We start from the raw sequence: 21692 nt of genomic DNA, 5'->3' as shown, positions 1-21692 counted from the left end.
TACAAAGTTCGGAGTATCCCCCACACTTTTCAAGCAAGAATCGAAGGGCTCTACGACTACAATCAGCCAATTTTGTCATAGAAGGCGACATTCTATACAAAAGGTCCCTTAACGGTCCTAACCTCCGATGTGTTGACAAGCACGAAGCTCAAAGAGTCATGGACATCATACATGCAGGAGTCTGTGGCACCCACATGAATGGGAAAATGCTAGCTCTTAAGATCGTCAGGGCACGATACTACTGGACTACCCTCGAACGGGATTGCTACTTCTTTGTCAAGAAATGTCCCACATGCCAAAAGTGTGCGAATCTGAAGCACATTCCTCCATCACTACTATACTCTCAATCATCACCGTGGCCATTCTCAGCCTGTGGTATCGACGTCATCGGCAAAGTCACTCCAACAGGCACCGGGGGTCATGAGTTCATACTGGTCGCCATCGACTATTTCACCAAATGGGTCGAGGCCAGATCATTCAAAATATTGGGTTCCAAGCAAGTGGCCCAGTTCATACAAGAAAACATTATATGCAGATATGGCGTTCCTCACGAGTTCATCAACGACCAGGGAACCCACTTTCAAGGAGAGTGTGAAGATCTATTCACCGAATACAAAATTCAACATCATCGCTTTTCACCTTATCGCCCACAAACCAATGGGGCAGTCGAAGCAGCCAACAAGAATGTCAAGACCATCATCATGAAAATGACTACCAATTACAAGGACTGGCCCCAGAAGCTACATTTCGCATTGTGGGGATATCGAACTTCAATTCGCACTTCAGCTGGTGCAACTCCGTTCTCATTGGTCTATGGAATGGAAGCAGTACAAGCTATCGAACTGGAGATACCTTCTCTAAGGATAGTCCTAGAAAGAAAAATCCCAGAAGCTGTATGGGTACAAGCAAGATATGACGAGCTAGTCATGCTCGATGAGCGACGGCTTCAAGCCGCTCACCATATACAAGTTTATCAGCGCCGAGTGGCCAGACATTTCAATAAAAGGGTCAGAACCCGAAACATCAAGGAAGGTGAGCTTGTCCTGAAAGCCCTTCGCAAAAGCATCATGGACCCAAGGGGAAAATTCAAACCCAACTGGGCAGGCCCATACATCGTCAAGAAGATCCTCTCCGGGGGAGCAGTTGAACTAACAGACATCGACGAAACAGAATTCAGATCTCTTACCAACCTCGATCAACTCAAGAAGTTCTATGTCTAAGTTCCATGTTCAAATTCAAGAATCCAAATTCAGGTCTTGTAAGGTAGGCAGAACTACGTCCGGCCTGATTCCCTAACGGGACACGTAGGCAACCTCATCGCGAGGCCCGACCACTTTAATACAAAAAACAAAAATTCAAAATTTCCTCAATTAAGGGCATCCTAATAATCAAATCTAATCAAATTTCAAAACTCAAATGTTGTTCTCTTTATTCCAAATGTGCCAATTCAAAGCAAAGCATGTTCAAGCGGAATTTAACACAATAAATTATTTGGCCCTAAGGCCTTCAAAGTTAATTCAAATACAAAATCAGGATCAAGTGAAGCAAAGTTCAAAAGCCTTTTCACTTCCTAAACACATGTTCTAAACACATCTTCCAAACACACTCTAAACACAATTCCTTCCAAGACGGGAGGACGACGAACCTTCTTTGGATTCAGAACGGTCAAGCACCGAATGGGCCACACTCCCGTCACCTTCCCCATAGTCAGTTGATGCAGGACGTCTAGCTCTAGAACCTCGGACTCTAGCTGGTCCTGAGAAAAAGATGTCCCTCTGGCTTAGGCCTCTCATCCATACAATATACCCCCCAGATAGAGTAATTGGCTCAGGTGGGAATTGGATACTCAAGAATGGTTTGGCGACCCAATACCGCCTCCAAACTTCAAGTCGATTTGCATTCAGCGCAACAGGTCTCGGGTTCTCTTCCTTGCAGTCTGGGATCTCCTGTTTCAAGCCATATTGTCTCATCACTCGAGCAGGCGAGTAGAAGACCAGCATTGTGAGGCTTGGCACCCTCACAGCAGTAGAACCAGGGGCATGTCTCATGGAAGCAATTCCCCACCAAGGAACTACCCACCTTATACAAGATTCAATCCCAGAGAGTGCGCATCTCCACTCGTCCAATGAAAGCCGGCCATACACCATGGGCCGCACAGTGAATCCTCTTCTATTGTAGCTCGCCATGTTCTCCGGTGGTGCCACCAACATGAGCCTCTCCATAAGCCAAACCTTGGGGAGTATACAAGAAGCACATTTCAAAATTCAAATACAAGTACAAGTTCAACAATACAAAGAAGGCTCCAGATCCTTACTTGGAGTAATATCGGACTTCCCGACGGCAATGAACAGGGGTCCGACTTCAGCATGTCAAGGCCAATCAATGTTTCGCCAATCACGAGCGGCATTGGGTCCTGACCATTAGCAAACTGATCTACAATCTCAATTAGGGAGGCATCGCCATTACCAAACCCCTGCTTCGAAAAGAGAAAGCGAGCAAATATACAAAAACTCAAGGCTCTCAAGCGGAAAACTTTGGGAACATCAAGCCCAGCAAAGTAGGTGACAAAGAGGGACAAATCCACCCCTCTGCCATATACAACAACACTCAAAAGTGGGGGCTTCAAGCCCAAATACCTTTCAAAACTCGAGAAAAAGTGTTCTTCAACACTAGGCATGCATGGCTCCAGCATCAAGGGCCACCCCAATATGGCACTAAATTCCTCAGGGAGGGGACATACCTCATTATTTCCAAAACGGAAGACATGATGATTCGGGTCCCAAGCCTCCAGAGCAGCAAGAATGAAGTGCAAATCCAACTTTACAAACCGGAAATAGACGAGCACCCCAAGATGCATGCCATCAAGCTCCCTTTCAAAAGACACATCCATATTTTCTCTTCGTGAGGAAGCAGTATGCAATGATAGTAGGGAAGGATTGATACAAGAAATGATCCGAAATGCTCCCTATTAATACAAGATTTGGCTTGCACGACAGCTCACAGGCGCCAGACGCCAAGCTCGCGCCAGACGCCGGGAGCCTGCACCAAAGGACGAGGCCACCGCCCTCTCTTATGACTCCTCGTACAAACTCTTTAGTGTTTCGGACAACAGAGTACAACTTCCATTATTCAAGATTCCAAAGCCACAAGCCGCGCAATTTCAAGCAGTCCGGATCAACGCTGCGGGCAGATTTCGGATCAATTTTCTCTTTCAAAATTCAAGCATTCTAGTCCTAGATCGGCTTCCTAGGTCGAGTCTGCATATGCATAAGCAAGAGTTGAATATACTTTGAATTGCGCTTTTCCTAACCAAAAAACCTCAGTCAAAGTGGGGGCTTATAGTGGGTACATACACCCGAAAAAATGGGCAAATTTTTTTAAAAAATTTTCGCAAAATTGTCATGCATGCATATAGCTACAAAATTTCAAGGCACACACAACGCATACAATTTCAAGTATTCAAACATACAAAAGCCAATCTTCAAATTTTACAAACCAATCCAAGTTCAAAACCATACAAACCATACAAAAATTCAAGTTTCAAGCCGTACAAACACAATACAATCCAGCCTATACAAAATCAACCCAGGCAAGATGGAACTCGCTACCATGCAGGGTCAGTCTGAGTCATCATCAACGGTGATGTCAACCACAGGCCCCTTGTCCCTGTTTTGCCTCCTAAGGCGTTCCAGCTCCGTCCCAAGGGTACTAGGATCCTCCTCCGAGATACGAAGTGTGCCAGTGGAGGGATGAACTCCCTGTTGAGGAGAGGGATACTGATAAGGCGGCGACATCGGCATATACGGGTACGACCCAAACATCTGAGCCTGGCGCATCCTCTCCATCTCCGAATAGCAACCCATGAACCTGCACCCCAAGGCTGAGGACCACTTCCTCCGAAGTAATAGCCGGAAGGAGGAACAAAGGGTCGTGAACCGCTAGCACCTCCAAATGAATGCCTGGTGGGATCAACATGTACAAAAGGGGAAGCTCCCCACTCAGCATCAGAATGCCTCCGATGAGCACCAGCACCGGACCCCTGTCCCAGCTCCAAGCTTGGTCCCTCCTGTCCCAATGACGTCTCCGCCTGAGGCTCCCTGTCACCAAGGTCTCTACGGTCTCGACGGCGCTCCTATACAAGATACAATTTTAAGAATCAATTTCCCAGTTGGAATTTCCAGTATACAAGTTTCAAGATCAAGTGAGGTACCTCTCTGTTCCGGCCAGAAAGCTTTCGGGTCAGCTTGGCGCACTGCCTCTTCCAAGAATCAAGAAAGAGCATCCAGCGACGCACTATCACTCGAGACGCCTGCATACAAAATTCAAGATCAATTTTCCCATGCAAAGTTACAAACAGTTTCAAAAATGCAACAGTACTTACAGGGGCGTAATGCTCGGGTACAACATCATATGATATTCGGTGCGGAGGAGAAGCCCAAGGAATGTCTCCACCACCTCCTCCCCGTCTGAATTCTCATAGCGGAGGATCCTATCAGCATGAGGAATTTCCTCAGGATCAACCTCCTCCTCCTCCTACATACAATCATACAATCATACAATCATCCAATCAATACAAGAATAGAAGAATACAAGATTCAAAAGCTCACCGGCAGTACAAAGCGTACTGGTGGAGCCAGCCTCCTCAGGAAGTCATCATAGCTCCCCTTCCTGTGTACAAACTCCCTCCAAGAGCGGCAAACAGCCTCGCCCCTAGCCTCCGCATAGAGCCAGGCCAACTCTTCATCCAACGCCAGCATGGACTCCGGCGGATCCTTGGGGATGAGTCTCTCCCCCGAATTGTGCTGAGGGGAAACCCGTTCCCCCAGATACCACATATGGAGGTACACCCCTTGAAGCAAAACCCGCCGCCCAGACAGGAAATGGGCATGAGCGGCTGAGGCAGGTACAACCGCGTTGGCAAAAGGACGCCATACCACCTGCAAAACCAACAACTCAGGCAACAGTACAAATACAAATACAAGAGAGAAAAACAGTACAAGAACATTACCCTATCAGCAGGTAAAACTCTCCAAGCTCTACGAGAAGCAGCCAGGGACGCACCAACGCGCACCGCTCCTATCCAAGAGGCAGCATACAGGTAAACCGCATCTCTAGTACGCTCCGGCGCCAAAGTTGGGAAGTGCTCATAGATCCAAATCTTTCAAACCAAACATCAGTCAAGTTCAAGATACAAGCATGCAAATACAAAGTACGAAGTACAAGGAGTCTCGAATACCTCCAGCACGCTCCACAGATCAGCCATGCTCGGGTCACTCCCCAGTGCAGTCCGGGAGGCCCGCCCCATTTCATACAAGAGGTGGCTATATGCCAAACCACCCCAGTTATAACTCGATACAGCATTCAAGTCCCTCAGAGCGGACAAGAAGCTAATATGCACCCGACTGTTCCTACTCGGCGCAATCACTCTGCTAACTAAGACAAGGAGGAAGAGCCTAACCCTCTGCTCCGCGGACACACCCTCACCACAGATAGCATCCACAAGCACCGTCACAGAAGTGTGCGAGTCGTCCTTTGACAAATCAACGACAGGGCCGAGCAAGTCCCTGGCAGCGGCCGAGCGCCACGTCAGCTCAGTATCAAAGGTCACATTCCTCTCAGAAAAAGGAAGACCTGTAATCATAGCAAACTCAAGAGGGGTAACAGTGATCTCTCCCCATGCCATGTGGAAGGTGTTGGTGGTATCCCACCACAGCTCTAACAAAGCCCACAAACGGTTTTTAATCCCCGTTCTCCTCGGGGAACCTCCCATGGTACACCAGAAATCGGCTAGGCCCATCTGCGACCAAATCTCCATAGCCTCTACATCAGCACGGAGAGCTTTAAAAGCCCTTTGAACCTCCACCAAGGACCAGTAAGTGCGGAACGGCTTTCCGTCGGCCTACAGGTGAACGAGTTAGCTCAAGACCTATACAAGTACAAAGTACAAACTCAAAACACAGTACAAGACTCACCATGCCAGCGCGAGGCCGCTGAGACAAGTGCCAATCCGGCCGAAACACCAGGTCGGAAGGGGTCCAACCAGCACCAGAGAAAGCAGGCGCATCTCGGAGAACCATACCCCCACCTGGCGCATTTATTGCAGCCGCTTCATCATCCGAAGCGTCTTCCTCAGCAGCTCGAACCACATATGACTCAGCGAGCTTTCTCCAAGTGTGACGAGGCATACTAAATCAAGTAGCATACAAAGAGTCAAAATTCTAAACTGGGGGCTATCCTATACTAGCCTAAACAAAGTCAAAAAAAAAAATCAAAACATAATCCCCTCTAATTCAAGGTACAAATTCTACACCAACGCCTAGGCTACCCACGCCGAAGCAGGTATTCAAGTCCTACATCAACGCCTAGGCTATCCATGCCGAAGCAGATACGAGTTCAAAAATTTTCAAAAGTACAAGTTCCAACAGTTCAAGTTCAAGTGGCTATCAAACAGTTTTCTACAAGATTCAAAGCTTAAGCATACAAGCATCATTTCAAAGTACGAGAAAATCAAAACTACATGCAATCCTAGAGTTATTTCATTAGCAAAAACATGAAAAACTTACATGGACAAGGCAAGAACAAGACCAAGAGAAGAGCTTAATCAACCTTTGAGAGAAAGAGCAAAAGAATTTCAAGTGAATGTGCCTTAAAATGGCACGGCAAGGGGCACTTATATAGTGCAGCCCCGCGCAAGGCACCGCCCCAGCGCCGTGCGCTGACCTGCTGCATGCGCAAGTCTGCAGCGCACGGTCTCCCGTGCTGATTGCACGTCCTTTGCTGCTACGGCCTTCCGCACCAAGCATCAAACGTCACATCGAACCATCCATCGAAAATACGGGTATACACCTGTATCTCCGAGTGCAAACAGATGAATATTTCAAGAATACAAAGTCCAAAAAATACAACAACTCAGGCGTCCAACTCCCAACGGACCCAAGCTCCGGGAAAGTTAGTCGAAGTTCAAAATTTTAAGGGCCAGTAAAAAGCTCTTATCCCCAGCAAAGCACATCCCAACGGATTAACTCCGGGTGTCAAAGTTCAAAATTCAATATTCAAAAATTCAAAATTTTCGATGCCAAGCTCCGTCCTGGACTGAAGGCGCAAAAATAAAAGTACAAATCGGAGTCATCATTAACCGCACCGAGGTAGACTCTATCCTTTTTCTAACGCCTATTTTATGCAGGTACCGGCGTACAAAGAGTGGTCTCGATTGCAGAACATCTTGACCATTCTCCGTCCCTTTCGAAATACTTTGACTTGCGCTTTCCTAACCGAACGCTCAGTCAAAGTGGGGGCTTCTGTAGACACCTAATTTGTGTCTCCCCTTTGGGATGATGACGATACCATTATCCTTGTTAGGCAATTGGAGTAACTCCAGGCTGAAATCCCAATTGCTAAGAACACCTCCAAGATCCAATATCCAAAATCCAATCCCCGAGACCGTTCCCCTCCCGGAACTCGGTACAAAATACAACTTCCAAAATCCAATTTCAAAATCCAAGTTCAATCTCAATTAGTAGACCATCCCATTGGTTTTACTAGGCCTTTTCCACTCAAAATCATATAAGGCAAGTCAATTTCGGGGGCCGACCCACAAAACCGAGAATGCCGGGTCCCGTCCCGTAAAACCGGAATCCAAAAACCCGAGAAAGGGTTGTTTTTAGACGCAAATTCAAGTCTTAACCTCCAAGCAAACAGTACACGCCAAACATCGTACTATTCGTACGAAGGTACACCCATACAAGACAAATCAAGGACGGCATCTTTCCGTCCTTTTTGGCGGCATTCAAGCCACGTCAGCAGCGTCCAGCGCTGGCCTGGCGCCAGGCGCTGGCGTGTGCTGGCGTTTTGCACCATTTCCCTCCTATAAATACCCCACATTTCCATCGAAAAAAGGAGAGCACAACACATACAACGTCGTAATTTCGACATTACTCCTCACAATACAAACTTCAAAACTCTTCAAAAACACATACAAATTCCAAAATTCAAAAGCAATTGGGAGCTCGTGTCTAAGCCTAACTAGGTAAATCCGAATCCCATTTCAATCAATCATGTTATTTTGATTTCAAATGATTAGCAAGTTGGTGTTTTTTGCCATAAAAAACACCACTTGCAACAATCATACATGCTTTTTCAAAAATACAAACTTTTTCAAAATACAAAATACAAACTTTCAAGATTCAAGGATGTTTAAAGTTGCTTACATTCATCTCTTTGAACTAGAATCACCTTCAAGTGTGGTGTAATCAAAGACGACACCTTTTTAGCATTTAAAGGTTTAGTCTTTTGAGATTCAAGACTCCATTTTTCAATATATAAGTTCAAGTTTTCAAATTTCAAGATCCCACCATGTTTAGGGTTGTTCATAACTACCTCTCTAAACTAGGATCATTTCAAGTTCAAATTTCAAATCATTTCAAGTTCAAACCTTTCAATATTCAAGCTTTCAATTTCAAGTTCAATATGCAAAATCTAGGACATTTGGGTTAAGCAACCTCTCAAAAGTTGAGATTTTTGGCTTTGAATTCGTGTCGGGCGCACTTATTTTTAAGGAGCCGCTTGGCGTTCGAATCTCATGTGCCCAAGTACAAATTTCAATTATGCACCTTTCAATATCGCAATTTCAATATCGCACCTTTCAATATCGCACTTTCAATATCGCACTTTCAATACCGCAATTTCAATACCGCAATTTCAATACCGCAATTTCAATTTCGCACTTTCAATTCCGCACCTTTACTTCCCTAGTCCATTTCTAGGCAATGGGGACCTACTCCCTAGTCCTTTTCTAGGGGTTCTTGTATTTACTAATTCCGCACTTTATTTAGTATTGTGATGTTGCTTTATGTGCTTTATCGCTTTCATCACCAACATGCTAAATACAACAAAATACAAAGGTTACATCACGCTTAACGAAGATACTTTCGGACAAACCGACCTTAGGTTCCTTAAATCAATCTTTAAAGATAAGTGACCACCGTACAATTAGAAATTCTATTTTGCTCTAAATTTTAAACCCACATAGTCTAATCTTAGGGTTTATTTTCGAAACAATGTTGTGCCAACGTACTTGAATATTTCTAAAGCTCGCCGAATAAGCATTTTCGTTCCCGAGCCCGGATCTCACCCATCCGTTTCAAGGATTCAAGGCCTTATCCAAAAATAGAGTCATTTTACGGTCTTCCCAAACGGGACCTAAAATAAAGTTTGGTGGCGACTCCTTCGAGGTGCAAAAACAATTCAACGGTTCTCTAAACGAACCGCCACGTGCCAAACCCCCCTTGTAGGAAACGGGATAAAAAAAATACCCCCTACACATTGCCCTTGGAATTTCCACCTTTCTTGAATGGCCTCCCTTTAGCCTTGAGTAAATCCTTGGCCTCATAGTCGATTACTATTTTAGCAGAATGAACAAGCTGAATAAACTCACCAACTGTTTCTTCTCTTGGTTCACTCATGTAAAGTAGCTTGAAGCGACTAAACCCATCATGAAGTGAATTGAGTAAGATGGGGACAACCATCCTTTCGCTTATTGGAGATCATAGCAGACTCAAGCATTCAAACAATGAAAGCATGTAGTTCACATTATCTCTTAGTGGATTACCAATCCTTTGTTTAGAGCAAAGGATCCGAGCATGCGTTTCTTGGACTTCCATCCTGAAACATCTGTTTTGAGAATCAACCTTCAATCCTTTCATTGATTGGATCAATTCATGGACATTTAGGTCTCTTTCCTTCGTGCTTCCACGACAGATATCCCTCAGATTCTTGATGAGCATATAAGGTTCGTAAGCTACAAACCTTCTATTCTAATCACTAGGGATGTTGCTCATCATGAGACTCATCACCTTCTTGAGATCCGCTTCCCACGCGGCATGTTTTTCAGGGGTCATGTCTCTTGCATAATAGATTGGAATGGGGTTGAAGAGTGCATACTCAATGTCATTGAGTTTTACCATCTCAACAAGCTTCCTTTTCCATTCAAGAAAATTTGTTAGGTTCAACTTGATCATAAGTTCCGAACCGATGATGATGTTTTGATTGAATGTCATAGTTCAGAAACTACAATTGAAAAGAATAAACAAGTAAATAACCATTCATACATGCTCTTAATAAAATTAAATTCAAGAAATCATGCATAATTCAAATTTATTAAGCATTTTATTTAAGTTTATGTGTTCCGTTAGGTGTGAATAAAATTAATCCAAGATCCTCAAAACTATTAAAGAACTAAGCATGCTTTGGCTTGTCTCAATTCTAAAACATTTTAGGTAAGCAAATTCGTTGCTAATAGTCTAGGAACTACTCTTGGTTGATAGGTACATCTAAGTACTTATTAGGAAAACCTATCCCATTTTCCACGACATGAAAGGACTCCTTACATATATCGTTGAGTTCAACCAAAATCAACTTGTACTCACAACTAATGTTTACCTTACCCCAATAAAATCAAGAAGTGACGCCTCGCTTTGGCGGAAAACTATCACTAACTTGACATAAAGGTGAGAAATTAAGTGTTATTTTGGAATGACACCTTTTAACTCAACTTTAAACTTTGGAACTTAAGGCTTTTACTATCTTGGTTAGATTTTAAGTGAACTAAAATCCGTAATCATGCAACATAGGTAAACAATAATCTCATGCATAATATCAAGACATATGTAAAGAAATAAATATCTTAAACATGCATAAGATAAAATTTGTGATCTAGTATGGCCCGACTTCATCTTGAAGCTTCAATCATCAAACTTCGTCTTGAAAATGGATTGGAAACTCCGTTCTTGAATTTCACCATGGGAGGCGTCATTTTCATCGAATAGGATTTACAACAAATTAATGGTACGCAGACCATATTTAAATAAAAACCATGGTACATTTGACCATATTTTACATTCAAATTTAATGGTATGCAGACCATATTTTCTATCCTATTTTGGCCACACTAGTCACTTTCCGCAACCTGCAAAAAAAATATGGTTACAATATACCATTCACCCATTCATTTATCAATGAATGGCCCACTTAGCAAGTTAGCAGAAAACATGCATCACATAATAATTGCAACAACTAATTAACGCTCAAAAATCTACAAATTATTTGACCTTATTAGTTCTAATCGAGTTTATTAATCCTAAGGTAATAAGGACCTAATCAAGAGTTTAACCAACATGAATAAAAGCTCCCACTTGAACCAAAATTTATATGTTTTACTAATTTTAAACATAAGATGTCTTTCCAAGTTCAATCGGAAACCACATATTTAATTAAAATTTAAAGCTCATATAATTATCCTAAATCCCTTAAACGATTTTTAGTTGATTAAAATGAATTGATTTTAATTTATTCAAGGTTTTAATTTTATTAAATAATTAGTCTAAAATTAATTATAATAATTAAACTACTAAAATTAAATTCCGAGAAAAATTATAAGCACGAAATTAAAATTAATTAAATTTGTCGCTCCACAAAATAAAATCGAAACGATCATATGCCAAGGCAAGGCAATGAGCACGAAGCCCATCGCTCGCCTAGGCCTCATACGCGCAGCACAGCAGCGACAGATCGCTCGTTGGCCCGCACAGAATTGTCGCGCACAACAATGCAGCAGGTCGTAGTGAAGCCAACGCTCGCTTGCTCGCTTGCTCACGTGCTGGGCAGAGGCGCAAGGCATTGCGCGGACGTGAGCTCCCTTGCTCAGCGTGTCGCTCTCCCACCCCTTTGCTTGTCGCCCTCCTCTCCCACTCGCACAAGCACACACAACATCTGCAGCGCGCGCCCATGCATCTCGCCCACCACACAGCTCGGCGCACAGCACGAGCATCCATCGCCCGCACTCTGTGCGCCCAAGCCAGCAACAACGCCCATGAAGGGTTTCGTACGTTCGTGGCCCTTGCGGCTTTGTTCGTACGTGCAAGATTGTGAAACGAATTATAAAATTACATATTTTAAATATTTCAAAATTTATGACAAATTAATAAATCATATTAATATCATAAATGTTTAGGCGATAAATCGAAAATTCATTAATTAAAACAAATTTCCGATTCTATGAACTTTAGGGATTAAAAATAAGGGTTCATAAAATTTTAAAGATTCAAACTTTAACAAACTTCAGGTGGTATTTTAGTCATAAGATCCCAATTAAATTACTAATTTATTATGAAAATCAAAACGAATTCCAAATCATTTGAAATTCAATAAATTAGTTACAATTACAAATTAGGTAGCATAATTAACGAATTTAAATCTTGAAATTGTTAATCATTTGCAGTATATCATTTATTAACTCAAGATTATTAAACAAGAGATGCAAATATTAATTTTTAATATCATTAAAATTATAATTATGCATTCGAAAAACTAAAACATCCGAAAGTCATAGTTAGGCTTCGAATCTGGGAATTCTAGGTTCGGCCGAAAATATCTCATTTTTGTCAAACTTTTAAAACATCGTTTACATGCGGAATTTACTATAAAAACATAAGATTCTGATTATTATTGACAAAACTGCCGAAAATCCTGCGAATATATTAATTAATAATCGTATGACTTTGTAATTAATTATACCAAATTAATTCACCCCTTTAATTCTTTGCTAATTTATAAGATTAATCCATATTAATTTAAATTATTATGCAATTAATTAGAGGCTCTTGATACCACTGTTAGGTTATGAACAATCTAATGTCATGCGGAAAAACCATAAATGTCAGAATCCAAATTAAATGTACATAATCATTTAGCATAATTTAGTGAAAACACTTTGTGATGTGTGTCTTCCCTTGCTGCTCCTGAACCGAACAAGATCAAGTTAGGACGCCAAACGTCGTCCCTCCGTAAAAATTCCACAGTACGTTCGGATCCGCCTTAGATCGTACCAACTAAGATATAAAATAAGGTTTTATGATTTCGCGATTTTCACTTTTATGTGATAGGAAAAGTGTATTGAATTGTGTTTCAAATGATGTGTTTATTAATGACCATAGGCCATGTATTTATAGGAAAATGGGAAAACCCTAGAAGTCAAAAACCCTAGAACGATTTTAGGAAAGTCTTGGAAATATACCAAAAACAAAAACCCTAAAACTCCTAGCGCTTGGCCGGCTAGCACAAAGCCTTCTGGCCCAAGCAAGCTTGCAGGCCATGTGCTGCCCACACAGCCCACACAAGGCCACGTTGGGCCTGTGCGCTAATGCTGGCGCGCTGGGCCTTTGTGCCTGGCGTGCTTGCGTTAGCGCTGGACTTTGTTGCTCGACGCTATGCTTTTCTGCCTTGGCCCATCGAGCGATGAGCTATCGTTCGTACAATGGATCGTCGCTTGTTTCGTGCTTCCGATTCATTTTCTGACTCAGGAAAATATTTCCCGTTCAAAAAATATTTACGTTTCCGATAATATTTCCGACTCCGACAATATTTCCGATTTCGAAAATATTCTCGACTCCGATAATATTTCCTTTTCCGGCAATATTTTCGATTCCGACAATATTTCTATTTCCGATAACATTTGCGACACGAACCATATTTCCGCTTGCGGGAACATCTTCAACTTCGTTAATATTTATATATATTTCCGTTATGAACCATATTTCCGTTTCCGGTAATATCTTCATTTTTGGCAAATGTTCTTTCTTCGCCTTTTGACAGTTTGTTTAGCTCCCACTAAAACCAACATTCGTCATTTTCGAATATCCATAATTAGAGTATTTACTGAATATAATATTCACCTAAATACTTGATCCGTTCACGTACTATTTGTGTGACCATACGGGTTCAGTCAAGAGTAAGTTGTGGCATTAATGACATTAATTTCAGTTGAACTAAAACGGTATCTAACTAGGCATTCAGATCACTTGATATCACTGAATAATTAACTTGCTTAATTAATACTGAACCGGGTTTATTAGATTTAGCATTAAATGCATTAAATGCATACTTGGACCAAGGGAACGATTTCCTTCAGAAGACGATGAATGATGATGATGGCGATGGTGATCGGAAATTTCAAGGAACAAAGAGATGCAATCAGCGTAAGGTGGTCGATGAAAAATCAATCACTAGCTAATTAGATAGTCTTACATGTAAAACCACCTTATAAAAAAATTGATTATCTTCAACGGTAATATTACCATTTATAACAAAAATCATAACTTTCTAAAAATAATGAATTTAAAAAAAAACCAACAACCATATTTTTTATCCTCTATAAATAGAGACCAGATTTGATATTTTTTTAACGTAATACAATTAATTAATTAATCCGATTAATTAGAAGGTAATCATTTAATTATAATTATTATATTTTGAATTGATTAATATTATATTAAATTAACGCGATGAAACAAATATTTTTATTAATATTGGTGGGATATGGAAAATAGGAGGGGAAAAAGGTGGTGGAGTATGGAAAATTAGGAGATAGAAGGTAAATAAGGAATTTAATGAACGCATGTATGAAATTGTGAAATGGGAAGGATATGTTATAAAATTAGTGAAAAGTGATGTGGACTAATGAGGTGAGAAGAGAGACATCATGGGGAGGTTAAGTGACGTTGATGTTCTAATAGACCAATTGTCAAATAATATTGTCATTGGAGAGAGTTGTCCAAGTGGATATCAAATATGAGTGGAGAACACATATCATCGCACAACAAGAGATAATAGGGAAAAGGGTAAGAGGTAAGGAAAAAACACTAAATGACAAAACACAACAATCAGCACAGAAAATTAAGACATAGAAGAAGATGAAAAGTACAGAGATAATGAGAAAAAATAGAGAGGGAAGGAGATTACAGTAGAGAGAAAAAATGACAAAGTAGAGAGAGAAAGTACCATTTTTTTAAAAAAAGTACCATTACTTTAAAAAAAAGTATCATTTCATAAAACAAAGTACCATTTATTTTTAAAAAGTTACCATTTCTTTTAAAAAAATACCATTGTTCTACTTTTAAAATTACTTCATTTTCGTATCCATCAATCCATAAAGTAAACATAAAAATAATGTTTTTCAAAAAAAGAAGTTGACAACAATTTTTTTTTTTCTTTTTCCTATTTTGTCTTTTGTTGTGATATATATTTGCAAGCACATATCAGATATGCAAATAGACTTTCTCTCATTGGAGATGCTCTTAGATGGGTTAGCTCAGAACGTCAAAAAGTCAAAATCATTGAACCTAGTGGACTTTATTTTGTTGGTGAAATTCTTCGCAAATTTCTCAATAGAGACCAAAGTATCTTCTTCGTCTTCCCCTGAATTAAGCACCAACCAACGAATTAAGCTCAACATCGGCGGAAAAATCTTTGAAACCACTGTCTCAACATCCTGCAATCCTTCTCCCTCCTTGCTTCTCTCTCCTCCATATCCACGCCCACTCAACCATCAATCTTCATCGACCGAAACCCATATATCTTCTCCCCCCTCATCTCCCTCCTCTGCACTCATCGCCTTCACTCCACCGCATTCCGCACTTCTCCCTTTACCAACTCATCAAGGAATCCCAATTCTACGACCTCCATTCTTGCTCCCTCCTCTCCTCTTTCTCTCTTCCACCCTTCTCCCCTATCTATGCATCATTTGTCACATCTCTCTCTCTCATCCTTCCTCCTCCATCGTCTACGACTTATTTGCCTCTTCCCCCACCTCTCTCCTCCTCACTCATTCCGAAAAATATCGTACTACGATGCTACCACACCTTCTCATTCCTCCACCTTTCGTACCCATCTGGATGGTATATCCTCCATCGCTGCTATTTCCCCAAATATCTCGGATGTTGGATCAAACTCTTCCTCTGGCCTCCATTTTATATTAGAGAAGATCATGTGGGTTCTCTGTAGTGGGTAGATAATTCTGACACTAGAGTCTAGAAATCCCGAGTCACTTCCATCGCTGATTCGGTGGGGCACGGAGTTGAGTCGTTTCCGGCGGTATTTTTCGCTGCGTTTAAGTGTAGACACGGGGAGAACGTCATCCTTATTGTTGACAAATGAACGCTGAAATTTGTGGCAGAGATTGGGAGGCAGTCAGGAAACTCGACCAAATCCTCTTCTATTAGGAAGCTAAGGTGGGTTCCGCAATTGGAATTGCTGGTGGGAAGCGCGGTAAATTGCGAAACGTTTAGGTATTCAGGGTACGTTCGGTTATGGGGCCGTAGGTCTGGGAAGATGGTATGGGAGACAAATGAGACAGGTGGGGTGGTTCAGAGTAGCAGGTTGGGGGACACAATGGGGCATATTGATGTTGATCTTGAGGGGCTGTATCTGGTAAAGGTGGGTTCAAGGAGTGGGGACTTGGGTGTGGCTGATTTGAGAAAATTAGGGTCAGACCCTTAGATGTATTTGAAGGATCCAAACCCAATATTGAGTGGAAATTGGAAGGATGGGGGGAGTGTGGTGGTGCATTGTTTCAAGGGAAATGTGTTTGTTGGGAGAGATGGGGGTTTGGAAGCTTGGTCGAAGGTGGAAGAGCGTCAAGTTTTAGAGGAGGATGAGAGGATATGGAGTGTATACATGAGGAATTTTGTAGATAAGGTGGAGGACTCGGCGCGGGGGATATTAAAGAAGATTGAAGGAGGTGGGAATAGGTTGTTTATTAGTAGGGAAAATGTGGAAGGCGTTGAAGTTTGGAAGACATCTCGATTCTCTGGTGTTAAGCCGGTTTAATGTTCTTCATTTGTTTCTATTTCTGTTTCTGTTTCTGATATCTTACTACTATTATGAATTTATGAAAGCTCGAAATCAAAAGTTAGTGAAAGACTGGACAAGGTGCTTGGCTGGTCAAGGGAAGTGATGTAAGTTATCTTGTTATGAAAATTGGGAGTTTTGATTCAAGGGTATCTTGTTATCATTTTCGTTGATTCAATTAGGCGGGGGGAAATGATCTTTTGAATGAAAATAGGCAAATTTGGGTACCAACATTAAAAGGCCCTCAATATTTTTCATTTCTGCATTTTTTTCACGAATAACTTGTGTTAAGATACTGCATTATTGATCAAACTAACCTACTGCCGATGATTCATCATTGTCAGGCACTAGCAATATGAATTTCCATGAATGATGTTTCTTCTTATCTGTCTATTTGTTAAGGAGGTCTATATCTAAACTAGCTAGGTAATACCCAACTCATGCTCGGTTTTTCAATTAATAATAATAATTGAGAAAAGTTGGGTACTATGTATTACGGAGTAGTTAATTAAGCTATTATAAACTCCAACGCATCCCTAATGCACAATTGTAATGCAGTTTAATTATACAATGTTTGCAAAGATTTCCTTTTGAGTTTTTCCATCAATTTGCCTTGTTGCTGGTTGCATATTATAAAATTAATGAGAAAATGAGCCATTTGAATTCATGTGGAATAACGAGCCAGGCATAAAACAATATTACAGTATCACATTTTATAAAGTATTATACACCTTGCTCTAACAATCACTAACAATCACTAACAGTTTAGTACCCAGCAAAATAGAAAAAAATATGGAATAAAACTGCAGTAGGCAACCAATATTATGACCCAAGCAAGTTGTAAACTAACAGTATACCACTGCCGGTATGGTAGATTGACTTTTGCAAGATGATTTAATTTCGTCTGTCTACGTTGCATATAAAAGGTACGTGAAGGAAATAATGTTCTTGGTCCAAGTATGCATTTAATGCTAAGTCTAATAAATGCGGTTCAGTATTAATTAACAAGTTAATAAATTTAGTGAGATCAAGTGAACTGAATGCCTAGCTAGAGGCCGCTTCAGTTCAAGTGGAATTAATAATATTAAACCACAACTTATTCTTGATTGAACACGTAGGGTCACGCAAATAGTACATGAGCGGATCAAGTATTTAAGTGAATATATTATTCATTAAGTACTCCATTTATGAACATTCAGAAACGACGGATCTCGATTCCAGTGGGAGCTGAAATCGTCAAAAGGCGAAATAAAGAATACTCCGGAAATGATGATATTGCCGGAAACGGAAATATGGTTCATGACGGAAATATAAATATTCACCATGTCGTAGATGTTGCCGGAAACAGAAACATGGCTCGCATCGGAAAATATTATCGGAAATAGAAATATTGTCGGAATCGGAAATATTACTGGAATCGTAAATATTGTCGGAAAAGGAAATTATTTCCGGAATCGGAAATATTAACGGAAACTGATGAGCGACATTTATGTTGCTCTTAGCTTAGGATTTTATGTTAGTTTTTATGCTTTTTTATTGTTTTTATAGCTTTTTGTGTGAATTTTATAAGTTTCGTTCCATCTTGTGCTTTATAGGTGATTATGATGAAAAGTGATGGAAAACAAGTAGAATCAAGCCAAAACAGGGCTTGTGCGATCGAGTGATGATTTGTGCACCCGAACAGAGGAGTGCAAATGGGCAGTAAGGAATATCCAGTTCTGTGCGATCGAACGTGCTCTGTTGTTCGGTCGCACAGAATGGATTTTTGGAGGCAGAATGTCTTAAAATTGGAAAGCGACCGCACGGTCTTTATGTTCGACAGCACAGGCACTGTGCGATCGAACGTGCCCTGTTGTTCGGTCGCACATAGTTGATTTTTGGAGGCAGAATGTCTCAAATTTGGGATGCGACCGCACAACGTTTTCTACTCGACCGCACAAGAGTTGTGCGCCCACACAAGCCCTTCTGTTCGAGCGAATCATACTGCAGAGGAGATATGAGCCAAAAAACTCCATTCGACCGAACAGGGTTCCTCCTTCGATCGCACATGACGAAGGAAGTGTTCTTTGCTGCCTTCGCTCGTACAGGTCTCAGTGTTTTCTCGAATGATTCTTTTACGTTCGGTCGCACAGAGGGTCTGTGCGACCGAATGGCTGCGCGGGTTGCTCTTATTCGAATTTCGGCTTCTATTTGGGGAAACTTATAAATAGATTTTTCGTTTATTTTGTTAAGGGTAGAATTTTAGTTGACATTTTTTTAGATTCTCAAAGTTAGTTTTTCAGCATTTCTAGAGAGAGAAACTCTCCCCCATTGAAGCATCAAAGTTGTAATTCTCTAAACTCTTCTTCTAATTTTGTGCAATTCAATTCAATTTCTTAATTCTTGCTTTTGTTATCATTGTTGATTATTCTTTAATTCCTTCAATTATTGAATTCTTCTTGATTTTACTTTAGTTACTTTGATCCTTAATTCTCTTTATGATTGTTCAATTGATTGTTCTAGTCTTTTATTCTCTCTTTCTAATCTTTCAATTCCATGCTTGCTAATCTAGAATTAATGGATTTCTTGATTTCTAGTATGATTAGTGAGTAGAATTAGGTTAGGGAAAGGGGAGAATCTAGGGGCCTAATTAGGGGAACTTGATGATTTGATTGATGAATGATTGATGTGATTAAATTGATTTAGTGCTAGGATTTTCCATGATCAATTGAGTAGTAGTTGCAAATGCTAGTTGATTGAATTAGATTGGAATGTATGATTTAGGTTTGGCAAGACATTGTGAGCCTAATTCCTGCAAGTGAATGATAGTTCCTATTATATGCAAGCTTATCTAGCTTAGGACTAGGCGAAAGCTCTTCTATAGGCTAGGTTGCTTCGCGTGCTCCATCCGAGAGGTGGCGAGCACGTCATTTGGTTTCATTCCCCTATGTGCTATGTCATTGCATCATTCATGATTACTAGATGGTAGTTCATTTCCCCCGATTTCCCTAGACTATCCCCAACTCCCTAACGTTTCCCTTCCTTGATTCAATCTAGTTTAATTGTTAGTTTAGCTTCATAGTGATAATTCAAATCAAACTTGTTGTTCGAACTAGCTTGACATTTAAACTCGAGAACCATCGTTTCTTTGGGACGATCCCTATACTTGCCACTATAGTTCATATAGTTGGTTAGTCTAGCAGTTCTATAAATTTTGTTTGATTGTGGCGTTGATCTATCAACGACGGAAAAACGCCTTATCAAAATGGCGCCGTTGCCGGGGAACGGTTGTTATTTTTGAGTTTAAGTTGAGACTAGTTCATCATTAGAAAATACAAAAACATTGCAATTTAGCTTAGCTTTCTTTTTCCTTGGCATTGCTCACGGTTTTCTTGAGTTTGTATGCTTGTTAGGGGGCGTGCTCGTCAAAGGACCCTCCATCCTCTTGACCTCGAATTGGAGAGAAAACTTAGGAGACTAAGGCGTGTACAGTCTAGCTCATCAAGCAATAACAGATTTGAATCGTTGAGTGTTGGTGAGGAACAACAAGAGAGTGATCAAGTTTTTGAGAATATGGCGCTCCCGGTTAAGAACTTGGGAATACCGGGGGCATTCGAAGCTACATGCGGTATTCAAGCCCCCACAACAAGTGCCAACAACTTTGAGATCAAGCCCGCCTTGATCAATTTGGTCCAAAGCCAACCCTTTCGTGGGAAGAGCAATGAATCACCTCACGAACATCTCAAACAATTCGAGCACTATTGTGACACAATCAAGCACAATGGTGTTACATCGGATTACGTGAGGTTGACATTGTTTCGGTTCTCTCTACTTGGGCGAGCAAGTGATTGGCTTGACAAGGAGGTCAAGCCCAACTCACTTCGCACTTGGAACGAGGTGACTAGTGCGTTCTTGGCCAAGTTTTACTCGCATGGGAAGACGGCGGAATATCGCCACAAAATCCAATCCTTTGAGCAAAAGCGAGACGAGTCACTCTTCGAAGCATGGGATCATTTTAAGGAGTACCAAAGGGAATGCCCTCACCATGGGATCCCTAAATGGTTGTTGCTTCAAACCTTCTAATTGGGGTTGAGTCCAAGTTCAAAGACAAGTCTAGATGCGGGCGCGGGAGGTCCCGTCATGAACAAGACACAAGATCAAATTGAGGAGATAATTGAGGACGTGGTCCAAAATTATCAAGCATGGCATGTTGGTGCAAGGGATTATGAAGGCAAGGGAAGGAGTGATGATGAGAAAGGATCGGTCTATGGTATGGAGCAAGCTCAGATCATAGAGAAGCTTAGCTCGCGGTTGGAGAAACTTAAAAGCACGCCAAGCCAACCACCTTCACCATTTGCGGGAAGAGCTTCAAGCCAACCACCATCACCATCTACAATTCCACCTCCTTTGGCCACTCTTTTCACTAAGGGGAAGAGCAAGGTTAGTTCCTATAACACAATGCCTCCGGGCATTTCTTTTTGCGATAATTGCCAAGACTATGGTCACTTCCCCAATGCATGCCCCTTAGTTAATAATGTGTCTTTTGTGGATTATGGCCCTTCGTATGAAGGTGATTTTGATGCGGAGTATGCTCATGCCTTAAATGAGAGGTCTAGGAATGATAACCATAACAATCAAAATTTTGCTAGGCAACCTAGAGGGCCCCCTATGTATGGTTCCCACCAAGGCTATGGCCAAGGAAGTGGGTATAATAGCCAAAATCGAGGTGGCTATAGAGCACAAGGCTATCAAAGCCAAGTACCCTATGGTCAACCTCAAGGTTTTGGCAATCAAGGCCAATACAACCAAGGTAATATTAAATAATAAAAAATTCGAAAAATTTAATTAATATTAAATAATAATCCGACTTTTCCACTAATTTCAAACGACCCAAAATAATTGATATTTGACCTTTAAGATATTGAGTACTCAAAATAATACGTTTTGACTTTAGGAAAATAATTTTCGAAAATCCTAAAGTTCCGCAATCGTAGTTTAAGGATTTACCACTTTGCACTATTAATTAATGTAAA

At 41.1% G+C, this 21692-nt stretch overlaps 1 non-coding gene and 1 pseudogene across 1 annotated transcript; one reads left to right on the top strand and one right to left on the bottom strand.

The window, feature by feature from the left end:
* Window positions 1-16659, top strand: part of LOC110802392 (protein ENDOPLASMIC RETICULUM-ARRESTED PEN3-like) — a 35245-nt pseudogene extending 18586 nt beyond the window's left edge.
* Window positions 16660-20608: 3949 nt separating this feature from the next.
* Window positions 20609-20711, bottom strand: LOC130471023 (small nucleolar RNA R71). Its single transcript, XR_008931721.1, has one exon. It is a non-coding gene; the product is annotated as a small nucleolar RNA R71 (small nucleolar RNA).
* Between the last annotated feature and the right edge of the window lie 981 nt (window positions 20712-21692).

Source organism: Spinacia oleracea, chromosome 3 (assembly GCF_020520425.1).
Source record: "Spinacia oleracea cultivar Varoflay chromosome 3, BTI_SOV_V1, whole genome shotgun sequence".
Classification (NCBI taxonomy): Eukaryota; Viridiplantae; Streptophyta; class Magnoliopsida; order Caryophyllales; family Amaranthaceae; genus Spinacia; species Spinacia oleracea.
The sequence above is the reverse complement of the archived record's forward strand: the minus strand, read 5'-3'. Positions and strand labels throughout refer to the sequence as shown.